Below are 16,046 nucleotides of genomic sequence, written 5' to 3'. Positions count from 1 at the left end.
AAACTGAGTCCAGACAGGTCATGTGATTTGCTTGCTTTTTTGCTCCCTTTGTAAAAAAGTCAGGAAGGAAAAGTGACCTTCTGAATTCCTCTATGTGCCAGGTACTGTGCGAAGTTATAAAGATGCAAGTAGCAAATAAGATGGAGGTGGTCACTACTTTTAGGGGCTTATATTCTAACTATTGTAATTATGAATAATCAAAAGACACTAACAAGTATAATAGTTACACTTTTTTGTAAGTGTGCCAAAGAAAGTAAACAAGGGATGGGGCAGAACAATTGGAGCTGACGTGAAGAAACAGGATCAGGAAAAAAATCCTCTCGAGCTAACTGTGATCTGACGCCTGAAGGATGAGAAGCAGCCAGCATGGGCTGTGTGGGTCCAGGCAAAAGGAACAGCACATCCAGAGGTCCCTGGTTGAGAAAAGAGTTGGAGCATTGGAGGAACTTAAGCGAGGTTACCATTGAGAGCTTGGTGAGCAAAGGGGAGAGTCCAAGATAAGGTCCAAGATAAGTTCAGTGGAGTGCAGGGGCCCCTGAGCTCTCACATCATAGATGACGTCCACTTGTCCGATAGAAAATGGCCCATAGGCTCCTTGATAGATACAAAACCTAAATGAGCTCATCTTCTCTAAAGCCTGGAAAAACAAAATTGGGTATTTTAAGAAGTATAAAGCTTCCATATTTCCAGAGGAAAAACAGAAATTAGTACCTAATATTGCCTTAGAGAGTTATAAGGGTCTCTTTCTTCTACTCTCATTGTTTCTTTACAGATGCTGGGGAGCCACTTTGGGTTTCCTTTTTAAAATTCTGTGCCATTTATTTTGCCTATTCTGAGAAATCATAAAGACATGTGTGATCAGGATTGTAACGGAAGGCAGAAAGAGTTCTTTAGCTGTCTTTAGAATCCATCCTCACTTTTGCAATACTTGGTGAGAAGTTGAATCATTTTTGTTTGTTATTCATTTTGTGGGTACAAGTAATTATGTCCAGTATACAGATTCTGTGCAGTTGTTGACTATTTGGTGTTGTAGATAGGGCATTATGGCATTATGACAATTTGGTGGGCTGATGTTCATACCCATTCATTCAGCTCTAACCTTCAAGGTCCTTTGCTTTAGACCAAAATGACAGGCTTGGTGACCTTCAGTGGGATTTTAGGTCTGGCCCTGGGACCATAGACAGAGGTTATGGCAGCATATGCATCTTTGAGTAAAAGCAGGAAGACAACATGGTAGAGTAAAGACAAGAGATTTTTTTAATCCCTCTCCCATCAAGATGTAGAGTTTATTCCCCCTGCCCTGGGAGCTGGGCTGGCCCTGAGATGGGCTTGTACCAGTGCAATGTCGTGGAGGTGATGTCGGCCAGTTCTGCATTCAGCCTTGAAAAGGACTGGCAGCTCCCGCTTCCTCCCACTGTGAATGCCTGCTTTGGGGATCTACCTGCCACATGAGACACTCAAATTAGCCACCTGGAGGGAGGCTCCAGCTCCACAGCCACCCCCATCAGAATAGCAGACAGGTGCAGGGCACGGCCTTGGCCATTCCAGGCCCCCAAATCATACGGCCACAGTTGTGTAGGAAACCACAAGTCTGCCCAGTCAGGCTACAGGATCATGAGGGATGGCAAATGGCTGCTTCTGTGTTTAGGTGGTTCCTTACACAGCAATAGATAACCAAGAGAGAATGTCCTGGAGAGTTAGTTCTGGGGAGTTTAAGCTTTGCTTGTGAAACAGAGCCTCCTCCTGTATGTAGGTAGTAAGTTCTGTGGGGTGTGGGATGGCGGAGTGCTTGGACAGCTGTTTTCCCGGAAGCTGGAGGAGGGCAGCCGTGCCCAGGATGGGCCGACAAAAAGTCCTGGGATGCACTTGGCTGAGACAGCTGAGAAACAACTGCAGCGGGCCAAAGGCCACTGGAGTGGCTGTTCTGTTATCAGGAATGGAGTTATCCAACTTGGAGGAAAAAATACATGTCATTTTAAGGAAACCACCACATTCTTAGAAGCTGCCGAAAGAGAACAAAACTTCGTCGAGGCCTCTCCAAGGTCCAGTTCTTTGTTAATCTGGTTTAATAGGTGAGTTGTCAGGACTTCTTCCCAGTAAGCGTGGGTGAATACAGGCGGGTAGTTTTCATGTTTTTCCCTCTCGAATGCTAGTGAATTTCAAGTCAGATAGTGTCCTAAGGCATTTGTGGTCCTTGCACTCAGTAAAGAGAGAACAGGGCTTAGTAAATTCAATTTAGTTTCTATAGTAATTTGATTTATATAACATGATTTAACCAAGTTTGCTATAAAGCAAAATCTCTTGTCTCAGACAAGCTCACAACAACCAGCATCAGTCACAGACCACACCTGCACACTTCAGTGGATTATTTGCACGTCACCGGATGAACCATCATCCTACCCCCACACAGCACACACACCTACTCACACGCCAGAACCCCAAAACTGACAAGCTTAGAGTCCCCTATATCCTGAGAATCCTGAAAAGATACCTAGTAACAAAGACTCTGCATCCTGACAGTGAGGATGTGTGGGGTCGTCCAGCCTTCATTCCGAGGGAATTAACAGTTGGGCAGCAGCCTCAGCCTCTCCTCTCTCCATGGCCTGAGTCACCCCCACATTTATGGCTCCTGCCTTTCTGTTCCTGCAGTCTCAGTGCCTCGAGGGCATCCCCTTCACCTCTTACCTGACCAAGACTTGTGGGACAGAGGCATTTCCTTGGGAAGGGGATGGGAGAGAGAAGGGAAGGGATGCTTTCAAAAGAGAGACCCCTGGCTGCACACAGCAGTCACCTGTGGACAGGTGATGTCAGGTCACCCATCCTGGGCAGCCCTGAGGACTCGCCTTGCTCAACCTCTTTGGGGGGCTGTATGGACTAGTGCCAGCAGAAGCAAGTGGTTAGTTTGTCTTTAGCCTCCTTGGGTACTTTTTAATACTAATGTTTTGTCAGTCATACTCTTTCCAAGTTAACAGCAAAAAATACCGGTCATGTTAAGGTTTTGTTTGCAGTTTTACAAACAAGCTGCTGGAGTGAAGTAAATGAAATATTGGCTTTAAGGTCCACTTTCTGCCTCTGACAGGTTCTCTGACCCCTTGGTCACTTACGTTTTCCGAATCTACTTCCTTATGTGGAAAGTGAAGTTAACAGTACTTGAGTTTGAGTTATAAGGATTCAATGAAATAACTTTAAGAGCTGTGTTTTACAAGTGGTCGATCTATTTATTATTAATAAAATAAAATGCTTTCTAGGGAAGGTTGATAGTTAATAGTTCCTTTTCTTCCCCCTAAGACGGCTTGAGGAGGATTCAGGCTTAAGCGTTAAGGAAGGCACATGGCGGCATGAATGAGGTCTACAGTGCAAGCAGGGCCTGTGTGGGGCTGCGTATGGAATTGCTGAACCTGTTGGGGCCCGTGGTTGTGAGCGTTGGTGCAGTTGTGCTGGGGCATCCTGGGCAAGTAGACCATGTCCTGCTGTGTAGAGGGACTTCTTGTTTTCCCTGGATGTTGTTTGTTTCTCTGGGCCATGTCGACCTGGCTCCCCTTGGCTTTTACTTGCCAGATGTTCAGCCAGGTGAGGAGGGAGAATGAAAAGCAGGTCTTGGTGAAGCCGCGCAGTGGAGGACAGGGTCTTGGTATTGACGGGGAATCATTTTAGCCTTGGCTTCTCAGAATATGCCTGGCCCCGTGGACAGAAGGCTCTGATTTGAAAGCTGCATCTTGCTCACCTGGTGTGGAGGGTTAGGGAGCAGGGTAGAAAATTGTGAGGGAAGCACTATCAAGGGGAAAGAAAAGTGCTTTGGTGAAAACATAAGCAACATATAAAATAGAGGACAATAATTCTAGAATAACCCTGAGGCAGCAGAGAATCAAGGGCGCTAGCCTGCCTGTGAGGAGCTCTTGTTCCTGGGGTGGGGTGGGGGATTGATATTGGGGATGGGGAAAAAGTAGTCAGCTCGGAGGAGGCTGGTAGGAACGCTGTAGACCAGACGTCTCTCTCCTTGATGTGGCAGCTCCTGACTTGTGATTGTGACAGGCAGTCACTCTCCATTAGGTAATTGCTAGATGTTAATTGCTGCCTGGTTCACTGGGTTACATGTCCATTCTTGGCTTGCTTCTTGGTGGGTATAAATGGGCTAACTGAAGCCAGTGGTTTTCAAGTTATGCTCCCAAGGCTGCTTTCCAGGTTTTGTAAACATTCAACCGATATCTTTTTTATTATCTTAACTTTTAACAACTATGAAAATAGGTATTATAAGTTTATGCTTACAAAGTATATAATGGTAAGTGTATAATGCTATAATATCATGAGTATGTTTTATGTTCTGGGATTCTATGTTTGATATCTTTTGTAAAAATAAGTGTTTGAAATCCATTGGTACATTCGGTCAGCTTGTTTTTGACTCCTTACTGTTTTTGCTGCCTCAACTGGCTGTGCTGTCAAGGGTAAGGACACAAAACCCAGTTTTTATAACCAGCCCAGCCATTTGGAGGAGCCTTAATCTAAGGGATATTGAACCAAACCTTATATATACTGATAACCTTGGAAGTACTTTTCTCTAGCTTCATTTTCAGTTTCAGTGTCATTGTTTGAGAAATATCAAAGATGCCTTCTTTTTATGACCAAAAAAAAAAAAAAGAATCTGTCCATAATCCCAACTAGTTCTTTGATAGCACTAAACCTCAGGTGGGCCTAAGTAATTCAGAGAGGCTTTCTCCACTCAAAACCTGTGTTTTTCATAACATTGTATATAATGCAGTCTGTTCTGGGGTTTGGAGTTTTACTCCCGAGTGTGTGGCCAACACTATTTGAGGATCAGAAACTTTGGCGGTACCTTGTTGCTCACCCGCTACCCCCAGCTGGTATCCAGGCCCTGCCCGTTCTGCCTTTCGAGGTAGCCCCCTCCAGTATTGTCCCCCTTACTGCCAGGCCAGCCTCCTCCTTACAGGCTGGTTAGATCTCTCCTTGCCTCTAGACTGACTCCTCTGAGCATCCTTCGTGCTGTAGCCTCATAGTGTGTCCCTTCTCAGCTAGGACTCCCATTCTCTCATACTCATCTGCTGCCCAGAGGCTGTATCAGCTTGCTTTTCCTGCTCTATGGCACCCTTGGATCCATCCCCATCCCATCCACATTCTGATGTATGGTGTGGCCTCTGAGCCTCAATTCCCCATAGCCTCCCGATTTCCAGTGCCCCCTCCTCCTCTTTCTGATCCCTGACTTCCAAGCCTTTTGTTACCTTGCTGTGCCTCCATCTTGCACCTATAGATATTTTCATGCCTGTCTCCCCTCAAGTCAACTAAAATTTTAGAGTTTGAAAAAGGAGATGTTCAGGATGAAAAACTTTCACATAGTGAACACCTACTTGACTGCTTCTACTTTTAAACATAGTAAGTAAGGTGAGAGTGTCCATGACACCTGCCCTCAGATGCTTACTGTCTCAGGAGAGTGGCAGGTGCGGGAAAGCTCCATGCAATGTGCTAAATACGAAATGCCGTGCACGGAAAGATTCATGTGTGCGCTGAGTTAAGTGTTGGAAGTTCCTATCTAGAGGAACAGAGAAATAAAACTACAGGTTCCAACAATCGAGGTGTGGAAAGGCTCTGGGATGAAAGGTGCAAACAGACCTTAAAGAATAACTGGGATTTAGACCTGTGGAAAAGAGCATTTCCAGGCAGAAGGCTTGGAGATGAGAAATTCTCAGGCAGAGCAGTTTGGGCTGGAGATAGGTGCCTGGTTCAGAGTAGTGGAAGTGTGACTGGAAAAGTAGGTCGAACCAGGGCTGTGGATGTTATCTCCTACACAGTGGGTCATCAGTATGTTGGGGCAGGAGAGGAAAGAGAGATGGCATCTGTGTCATAAGCCATTGGACGGCTGGGATTTTGCATTGTTCACCTGTTTTTTGGACATGGTATGTGACAGTGTTTGATTTGACAGGAATTTGTTTTATCCTTTAAACTGGGGGGTCAACAAACTTTTTCTGTAAAGGGCCAAATAGTAAGTATTTTAGACTTTGGGGACCATATATGGTCTCTCTGATATATTCTCTGATTCTTTTTTTAAACCAATGCTCTAAAAAATGATAAAATTCATTCTTAGCTTGTGGTCCATTTGAGCACAGGGCCCTGAGGCATAGCTTGCCAACCGCTGCTCTAAATGCTTGGGTTTTATTTTCTGACAATAAAAAAAAAAAATGGATATTTAGTTTCTTTTTATATAATAAAAGTATTTTTATGATGAATGTAAGAGAGTTCAAGAGACTGTTCATTCAGTAGTTCCCAAACACCTGCTCTAAGCTCTGCCAAGAGTTCTTGGCCCCATTCCTGCACCTCCATCCCTGAGGCATACCCTGCGAGTGGAGCTGGACGAACCACCCCATTTGGAATCTGCAGTTTGCTTGTAGGTACAGCAAGCCTCTTTTTAGAGTTAGAAAATGCCTCCAACTTGCCTTAGTACCAAGAGGTTTTACCACGTGACTGTCCATCCACCTGTCTCATATGTAGTGATGAATGACCTGTGGGGCTGGCCTGGTTAGAAAGCTTTCTTTTTTTAAAAAAAAAGATTTTTTTTATTATAAAATAAAACATATATACAAAGCAAAAAAAGGAAAAAGTAATACTGTTCAAAGCACACTTCAACAGGTAGTTACAGAACAGATCCCAGAATTTGTCATGGGCTACCATTCCGTCATCTCAGATTTTTCCTTCTAGCTACTCCAAAAGCAGTGGAGGCTAGAAGAAATATTAATGTAGTGATTCAGCATTCCTACTCATTTGTTAAATTCCATTTTCTCTGTTACACCTCCTCCTTCTTCTTTAACCCTTCTTCCAATCTATAGGGATCTTTGGGCAATGCGGAAGCTTTCTTGATGGGGGCAGAGGGGAGTACAGCATGCAGGTGAGAGGGGAAGGTTTGAACAGGGCTCCAGGATAAGCTGTGGGATTTGAATAAATAGAGAAAAGCTGGTAGGTGGGAGGGAGTGACGATTGGGGGATCCATGTGGCAAGGCTTTAGGAGCCATGCTTGAATACGTGGCATCACTCTGGGGGAGTTAGTAAGATGTATGGACTTAGTCCTGTGGCCAATGGATGAAGCTCAGGGGTACAGGGTGGATCAGTGGTGCAGAGGGAATTAAGAGTGAGGGCTGAAAAAAACGTTTGTTACAAAATTTATATTTTGACTAGAGCATTTCCTAATATAACTCATATAGATAGTTTGATTGAATGTCATAAGTACTTGGAATCTCAGGTAGGACATGACATTTTGTTGGTTTGTCCAGAGTGATGCCCCAGTGAATCCCAGAGTGATTTGATCAGTGACTGGGAAAGTATTTGCAAGCCCCCTTCGGGGAATGGTGAGAGCGGGGAGAAATTCAACTTCCCCAAGTTGAATTCTTGATATTCTCACAAGCAGTGTGGACAACCAAAGCTATAGGCTGAGCCCCCAGTCTTGGGGTTTGTTCATATGAAACTTAACCCCACAAAGAATAGGTCAAGTCTACTTAAAATTTAGGCCTAAGAGCCACCCCCAAGAGAGCCTCTTTTGTTACTCAGATGTGGCCCCTCTTTCCAGCCAACACAACGAGCAGTCTCACCACCCTCCCCGTCTCTGCGTGGGACATGACTCCCAGGGGTGTGGACCTTCCTGGCAATGTGGAACAGAGATCCTGGAATGAGCTGAGATTCAGCATCAAGGGACTGAGAAAAACCCTAGAATGAGCTGAGAATTAACATCAAGGGATTGAGAGAACCTTCTTGACCAAAGGGGGAAGAGTGAAATGAGACTAAGTGTCAATGGCTGGGAGATTCCAAACAGAGTCAAGAGGTTATCCTGGAGGTTATTCTTACGCATTAAGTAGATATCACCTTGTTGTTCAAGATGTAGTGGAGAGGCTGGAGGGAACTGCCTGAAAATGTAGAGCTGTGTTCCAGTAGCCGTGTTTCTTGATGATGACTGAACAATGAAATAGCTTTCACAGTGAGACTCTGTGAATGTGAAAACCTTATGTCTGATGCTCCTTTTAGCTACTATATCAACAGAAGAGTAGAACATATGGAATAAAAATAAATAATAGGGGGGAACAAATGTTTAAATAAATTTAGTTTGAAATGCTAGTGGTAAATGAAAGCTAGGGGTAAGGGGTATGGTATGTATAATCTTTTTTTTCTCTATTATCGTTTTATTTCTTTTTCTGTTGTCTTTTTATTTCTTTTTCTAAATTGATGCAAATGTTCTAAGAAATGATGAATATGCAACTATGTGATGATATTAAGAATTACTGATTGTATATGTAGAATGGAATGATATCTTATGTTTTGTTTGTTAATTTTTTTAATTAATGAAAAAAAGTTTTAAAAAAAAGAGAGGGCTGAATCTGAGAAATAGCCTTTCAGTTATTCTAAGGACATTTTTTTTTCTGTGTCATACCATAATTAATATGTGGTCATTATACAAAAATTTAAAAATCAGAAAACTAGAATTTTTCATCATCCCATTACCCAAAGGTAAGACTGATGATTCTCTGCTACCTGTTTGAGAGACATTTAAAAGAACATCAGAGGAATTTGGTAAAAGATTAACCAGGAAATGGCTTATTTCATAACGAACTACTTTCTGTTTGTATAATACATCCCAGTGTGCTAAATTTTCCGTTTTATCTTTCACTTTTATCGGGAGTAGATAACCGTGGTGGAAATTGTAAGATTTCTAGTAGAATATATTAGTTAGCATTACTGGGCAGTGTAGATTTTAAAACCTATTGAGGAGGAGGCTTTGTTTCTTGTTGTCTGACTTTCTGCCTACTTTCTGGCACCCTTTTCATCCTTCCTTTTTCTCAACTTCTACTTCATGGTCCCTTTTTAATTTCATAAAATCTCCTTTAATCATTAGATAATTATTCCTTCTTCTGTTCTCCATGCCTACCAAACAAGATTAAGAAAAGCTTTGTTCCCCGGCATCTCCACCAAAAAAAAAGATTACGAAAAGCAAAGTACCATAAACACATCAGTGATGATGACCCCTAACCTTTGAAAACTTGATTTGGAGAAAAAAATTACTTTTTTTTCCTTAATGATTTATAACTGACTTACTGAATCAGTTTTAAACTGTAAAAAGTTTAAGAAATGTAACTTTTACGTAAAAGGTAAAGCCATCTGTAATATATTTTACAGTGAAGTGTCAGTGCATGGTTTGGGTTTGCTTCTTTTCCATTTGTTCATTGTGTTCCTGGCAACCAGGAACATTTTCTAATCTGGTTAAAATGCTGCCCTTTAGCTGGTAAATCGAGGTCTGCCATCTCATAGGTAGGATAAGAGCTCTTTCTAGAAAGAAGGGTTGAGCTACTTTTCCTGATTTTATAAAATCCCATTTATTCATGTGATTTTAGGATGACACCAAAATTTATACTCCAAGAAATTTGAATGAATGCAATAAGGTTTGCAAGATATCATTTGCAGTGATTGAAATTAAATAAAGGTAAGCCAGTACATTTCAGATCAGTCTGATTGATCTGAAATAAAAAATGGGTTCCTCCTTAATGGTTGAATAAATGAAAAAATGAATTTGCTTTGTCTGTTTTTTTCTAGTGAGCTGGCCTGACTGGGTTTGATCTCTTTAGCTGTCTTGCAGATTGTGATGCCTCCACTGAGTTTGAGTGCTCTCTGTCGGCAGGGTAAAGGGGCTCAGACTGGTATAACATTATATTAGCCATGTTACTTTACGTGAGCTCATAAAATGGACTTTTTTCCCCTGATAATAGAAAAAAAGAGAAACCATTTGAGTACATTTACTATCTTGACATTTCTACTAGTGTATATTATGCCCAAATTTTAGAAGATGCTTTTAAATTTTTATTGTGAATGGATGTGTAATCAAATCCTAGAAATAGTGCCCAGGATAATTGGTGGCATTATTGTGTCATGTTTTTGTGTGACTGAACTCCTGACCTGGTTAATATCCAGTGAGGATAGGAAGGGGCAACAGCACATTGGAAGATATTTTCTCTATTTTCAAGTATCTCAGTTTGTGTTCAAATAATAAAAACACTCTGGGGCAGTACAGCTTTGAACATAAAGTAGACTCTTAATAACCTAGGGCTTTAATTAAGCAGTAGAGATTATAAGACAAAGTTTGTAGGGAAAAGAAGATAGTAAATAATAGTCTCATTTTTGTGTGTGACATATGTGTTGTCCCTGTGTCAGGAACAGGCTTTGCTAATACAGGAGGACCTGTCCATTCAGCTCCCAGGTCCTAGTTGGCCAGAGCATTCCAAGGGACCAGTCCATCTGTCACATTTTCAGTCCGAGTTCAAGGAGGTGGAGCCAGCTCGGGTGAGAGAGAATCCTTGTGGTTGTTGCTGGTGTGAACTAAAATGTTTCCCAGAGTTTTTAGCCACTGAACTATTTATATTAGCAGCACTGCACCTTTAGCTCTGATGTACAGCATTAAGCAGATCCTCAGTCATCAAGAAAAGATTAAATTAAGTGGAGCAGGAAAATGGACTCATAGATTTTGAGAAGATATATTGTATTTGGGGTCAGGTTTCATCCTAAACTAGTGGATTGAGATTTATATTCGGTGCCAGCAGATCTCTAAATTGTGGGCCACTGCTTACTGCTCCCTTACCCCCATCAGTTTTATTTGCTGGAAATCCCAGTAGGGAAGAGAATATGAATAGCAAGAATTCTCATCTGTATCATTCAAGGATAGATGAGGTTGTGCTGCAGAAATATAAATCAGTGAATTAGACCACTAGGGGTTTTTTCTTTCTTGCCCATGATACACGTATAGCATGTGTTGGCAGGAGAGCAATCCTCATCATTGCTGAAGGCTCTGTGATGGTGAAGAATCCTCCCCAACAAATGCCCCCACCATCGCTGCCGTCGTGGGGTAGCAGCAGAGTAAATCAAACGCTGCTCTGAAAGGACATTTCTTACCAAAGCAAGCCAATTGGCCACACCTAACTTCAGATCAGAAACTTGCGTTTCTTCTTTTGCCCAAGAAGAGAGGTGGAATATTTGAACTCAGCCCTAACTCTAACCTTTCATCCCCTTCGTATTGTGAGACTTGAGGACAATCCAAAACCCTTCCTCTTTAAAAGGTTAGTTGGACAGCAAGGCCCCCGGGCAGCTACTGGTGCTACACACACAGCCTCAACTTGTGAGACATCCCTTTTGAGAAGATAGCTTACCTGGCCTCCTCACCAGCACAGATCAATACACTTTTTATTGTTCTTCCTGGCCTGGCAAACAGGCCCACCTTGGGGAAATTCGGTGAATGCTGAGAAAATATTGTCTAATGCTGCTTGCAGTGAAATGCTATTTGAAGAATCTTGCTTTTTGCCTCAAAGTAGCTTTTAGCAGATGCTCCTCATATCCCAGCCCTGAAAGTGAAGAGCAAAATGTGCTAATGGAAACTCAGCATTGCCCAGAAGTGGAGTTATAGGTACTATGCTAGCAATAAGAATGATTTATCTGTATTGTAAAATCACAGGTGGTTATCAGAATAGAAGTTCTCAGGGGTTAAAAAGCTTTAAGCCAGGTGGTACTGATGGTGGAAAGGGGAATATTATGCGCAGGAATGTCCCGTAGCTTCTGTCCGTATCTCCATTGCTTGTGGCGGTATCCAGTCTTAAGATCAGACGGACTTAGCATCATCTTGTTCTTTCCAGTAAAGGTAAGGTTTGTCAAGTACTTAATTTTTGCTTTGAAAGGCTTTTAATATAATTGAAGTTTTAAATTGTTTTGTTCAGCCATATGTCTGGACATTTGGTTTAACTGTAAGTAAGTCTGCTTCTGTGCTATTGCCATAGAGGACGAAGTGGGAGACACAATCAGGAATCACCTCCAGATTGTGTGAAGGCTGGGTGGTGGGTCCTGCTATATGGTGGGGACCAGGCTGGTGTTTGTAGGCACGGATAAAGGTGTGGCAGCTCCTGGGCTCTTCCCTGCATAGGTGCTCAAGGGCATTCACCTGTTGGCGTTCCCCACGTGCACACACTCACACACACTAAGGTGTTTCAGGGATGAGAATTACATAATTTTTTTTTCTGTTCTGAGTAAATGTGTAAAGTAAGGGTTTCTTAGTAGATTATGGCTAGAGGAGTAGCTGCTAGGCAGTTACTTTGTGTCTTAGTTTTACAGAGCAGCTACAATAAATACCACGAAATGATTGGCTTAATCAGTTTTGGAGGCTGTAAGTCCAAAATGAAGGTGTTGGCAGCATCACACTTGGCCTGAAGTCTGTGGCATTCTGGCAGTGGCTTACCAACAGTCTGTGACTCAGTCTCTACCTCTGTTACGTGGTCAGCTGTCTCCCTCTGTCTCCTGTTCCCACTGTTACTATGTCCAGATCCCCCCTGCTCATAAGGACGCTGGTCATAATGGATTCAGGCTCCCCCTGATTCCATTTGACCTCTTCTTGATTGTGTCAGGGGAGAATCTTTTTTTACAAATGAGTTCACATCCATAAGACTGTGGGACTTGAACATGTCTTTGTGGAGGCAATCCATAATACCCGAGTTATCCTTTTTTTCTGAAATGAAGTATATCCCTTTCTATGTGGCCCCTGAACTCCAGCTTTGGAGTGTCTGCTTGTCATGTGCATTGGTGTGGAGGCCCAATGACTAGTGGTGAAGTAGCTTATGTCCCAGTGGCCTGGCCATTCCAGGAGCTGCTGAGAAGCTACCTCGCCAACAAGATGATGTACACAGGTGTGTTTTGAAGCATGCAAACCCCCGTATAAATCAAATGTGTTTTCATTGGCTTTTTATCCTCAGTTTGTATGGTGTGAAATGTAGATTTCCAAAGTGGTGGGATTCTTATTCAAGATCAGACATGGTCTAATGGCACCTGGCTTTTTTATATTTATTTCTGTATGTATTTTATTGGTTATTTAAATTTAAAAAGGCAAATAGCCCCTTAATTCTGTGTGTAAAACCATCATAATGTGTTTTTATTACAGTTAATTCTGAACTTTCTTGTGGTTAAAGAGCTATCCTGAAAGTGTGTGCTGCCTGAGTTGTTGGGCTACTTTATTTGTTCTAATTGACTAAATACTTTAGACTTCTTTGTAACGTCTAAAGAAGTGAATGTACAGCAAGAATACCCTTTTGAAAAGTTTTACTATCTAGGGGTGAAATAGGTGGAAAATGTTGGCTCATCTTTTGCTGAAGAGGGGTAACAGAAACTGAACTCCTTAGAAGAGAGAATTGTAGGCAAACATAATTATGCTGATTTTCAAAGTTAATTGCAGGCCATCTCTAATGTTGCAGAAATGGGCTTAAAGATTCAGTTTAAGATTTGAAGTGGCAAAATAATAGCTGTAAGAATCAGTGAGCTATTTCTTTGTAATTTTGGATAATCTTTTATCGTTCCTCTTCATAGCTAAAATGAAAATTGATCTACCAAATTGGTCTGTGGCTAGGTGGTATTCAACACAAAAACTCGGCAAGAGAACTAATGGGCTCTCGTTTTACCACTGACTTAAAGAGGGCATTGGGACACCATGATATAGAGTCAAGGAAAGTGGAAAAGAAAACTTAAGGATTCTGAAATCTGTTTGCTTTGAGAAATAAAGAACTCATTATTCTTTTATTGTTGCCACATTTCCTCATGACATTGCAGTGTTGTTTGAAATTACATTTAAACAGTCCTCACATATTTCTTTTTTGAACCACATATGGTTGCCCCAGGTAGTTATGTCCGTTACTGACTCTACAAAATCAAGGAAACAAGGAGAAAGTTTGTTTGCCCCTGACATCACCTTATCACTAGTAACAAGGGTTGGCAGAATATTTTCTCTTCTAATCTAGATGACTATTAAATTTTCATAGACTTTTTTTCTCCTTTGTTTGCTCTAATTATATAACCAACCAGTGGAGCCACTTCTCTGTTTCTAGGTTGCTATTTCCACCATCACCGTGAATCCTCGCTGGTGAAGAGTTTGCTGTAATAATGAGGACTCAACAATATTAGAGCCTCAGTCTTCATAGCTGTTCTTATTTCTACTCTCATGCTGGTTCTGAGGTTTTATTTTCTGTCTTGAGTTCTCATTTCACTTTTATTGTTCAGATATTCTCTAAATCTTTCTGGAAAGCAATACAATGAGGAAAGAAAATATAAAACTTGAGCCATTGTTTTGGACAAGTGGATTCTAGCTTTGAGTGGCTTATTGCATTTTTCATAGGAGAAGTCATTAGCAGTTTAATACTAGATTAAATAAGTGCTTTTAAACCTCTTTCATTGAGTCTGGCTCTCCTTGTGTCTGTTGGGGTTGAGGGGTGGGGTTTAAGTTGAAGAAATGGCCCCTGCATTCAAGAAATATACATGCTTTTGAATAGATAAGACTAGCATGCCAAACATTAGATAGTATGTCTTCATTATTGGAATGGTATCAGAATTAAGGCTGTGTATGTGTATACGTCCATGTTTCAAAACAGCATATTAGGGCATATCCTGTAAATCTTTTGCCTTAATGATGAGAGTGAATATTGCTCACAAGTATATTCTCAATCCTCTTGCTTAAAATAAAGAAGAAAAAATATATAACAATCCAAGATATAATATATATAGGAATCCAATTCATAGCCTAATAAATTAACAGTGATTTATGTATAGTTTTGCATTCACACTGATTTATCATCATTTTCCCTTTCCAGTATGTCCGTGAAAGTTTTTTTTAGGCTTGATTGCATCAGAGTTCCCCCTGCCATTTTTGGTCCAATGCAGAAATGTCTTCAAGGTACAATATCCTTATATGATTGGCCTTTGAAATATTAAATCCCCATATGCACCTTTCCTCTGATTAATTTTTTGGTCATGTGAAGAAGTCCAAGAGAAATCATAAGAAGCTGGCTTTCCGGGGCTCCTTAAATTAATTTCTAGTTAACTGAATTTTTCACAAACTGTAGTTCTTTTTCCTCACTGTTGTGGATAACTAAGCTTTAAGATACATAAAGCCTCTTTACGTTTACCTTCGTTTCATAGCATTCCCTAACAGTGTTTCTTGTTCTTACCCATCTAATCCTATGTACTTTTAACTCTTCTTAATCCTGGTGTGATCATATTGTTTTAAGACATGGTAAAGTTGTTGCGGTGAACTCCAGCTGGCCTTCTTTTGGATGGAGACATGTTTCTATTTTCACTATCCCGCCCCACATCCTGAAAGAAGTAAGTCTGTAAATGGAAAGAGTGTTTGTGAAAATGGCCAGTAACTTTCTGGTTTAAATATTGGTTCTTTGACTCTTCTTTGTATCATTTTCACACATTTGTTCAGTTAGGTCACTTGCTAACTGTACCTTTAGGTACTAAAGGTAATAGGTAATAAATACTTGTGAATGAATGAATGAAAGAAATATGCCCTGAACTACCTAACAGGAAAACCCAACCATTAACTGTTATTTGCAGTTCCAGGAAAAAATGATGTTGTTTATTATCAGGTGTTTTTATGAATACCTCAGGGAGTTAACCCATATAAGTTGTTGCTTTTGTTTTGTTTTGAGGAAGGTCAGGGACAGGTATATCCCCTTGGCTAGATGATGTTCACTGTTCTCAGGTGTCTGTTAGGAGGAAACACAAAAAACCACCATGTGAAATTTACATGCTTTGTCTTCTAGAATATTCTTCCATTGAGGTACACCGCATTCCCTCAGTCAGACCTTTCCCTGAGACCAAGCTCTTGCACTACTGAATTCTGAGAGAAAAAAATAGATACTAGAGATTTTGTCTATAAAACTTGTAGGGTGAATGGTCTGCTTTCACTCAGTCACCATGGAGGCTTCTAGCTCCTGTCTACATTAGTCTAGTTAAAAAACTGAAATTCTTACTCCTAAAATCTGTTCTCTTTTATCAATTGCCATTTCTTTCTAAGAGTTAGTTCCTTTTTTAATCAAGTTATTTTATGGAAGCAGAATATTGAAATTAAAGTAAATATTAGATGAGCTGTAGTTCTGGTCAGTTGTTTCCTCATTTTTTCCAACCCTTTTACCCTATGAATCTTACTCAGACAATATGCTTGGTAAGCTACAATCTTGCTTCCACAATAAATAAAGCAT

At 41.1% G+C, this 16,046-nt stretch overlaps 1 protein-coding gene and 1 long non-coding RNA gene across 18 annotated transcripts in view; one reads left to right on the top strand and one right to left on the bottom strand.

Annotated features, from left to right (window-relative positions):
- Window positions 1-16,046, top strand: part of NEDD4L (NEDD4 like E3 ubiquitin protein ligase) — a 356,789-nt gene that overhangs the window by 232,833 nt on the left and 107,910 nt on the right. Inside the window, exons 4-5 of one of the 17 annotated variants that reach the window (XM_077135369.1) lie at window positions 9,381-9,469; window positions 9,580-9,665. The exons of 14 other annotated variants lie outside the window; for them this stretch is intronic. The gene's annotated coding sequence lies outside the window, so the exon portion shown is untranslated. 2 more of the 17 variants (XM_077135371.1, XM_077135372.1) reach the window with 2 other exon arrangements.
- Window positions 3,214-12,375, bottom strand: LOC143662026 (uncharacterized). The gene is made up of 3 exons (XR_013165097.1): window positions 12,260-12,375; window positions 11,184-11,375; window positions 3,214-3,724 (listed from the first exon to the last, which is right to left on the bottom strand). It is a non-coding gene; the product is annotated as an uncharacterized LOC143662026 (long non-coding RNA).

Source organism: Tamandua tetradactyla, chromosome 18 (assembly GCF_023851605.1).
Source record: "Tamandua tetradactyla isolate mTamTet1 chromosome 18, mTamTet1.pri, whole genome shotgun sequence".
Lineage (NCBI taxonomy): Eukaryota > Metazoa > Chordata > Mammalia > Pilosa > Myrmecophagidae > Tamandua > Tamandua tetradactyla.
The sequence above is the reverse complement of the archived record's forward strand: the minus strand, read 5'-3'. Positions and strand labels throughout refer to the sequence as shown.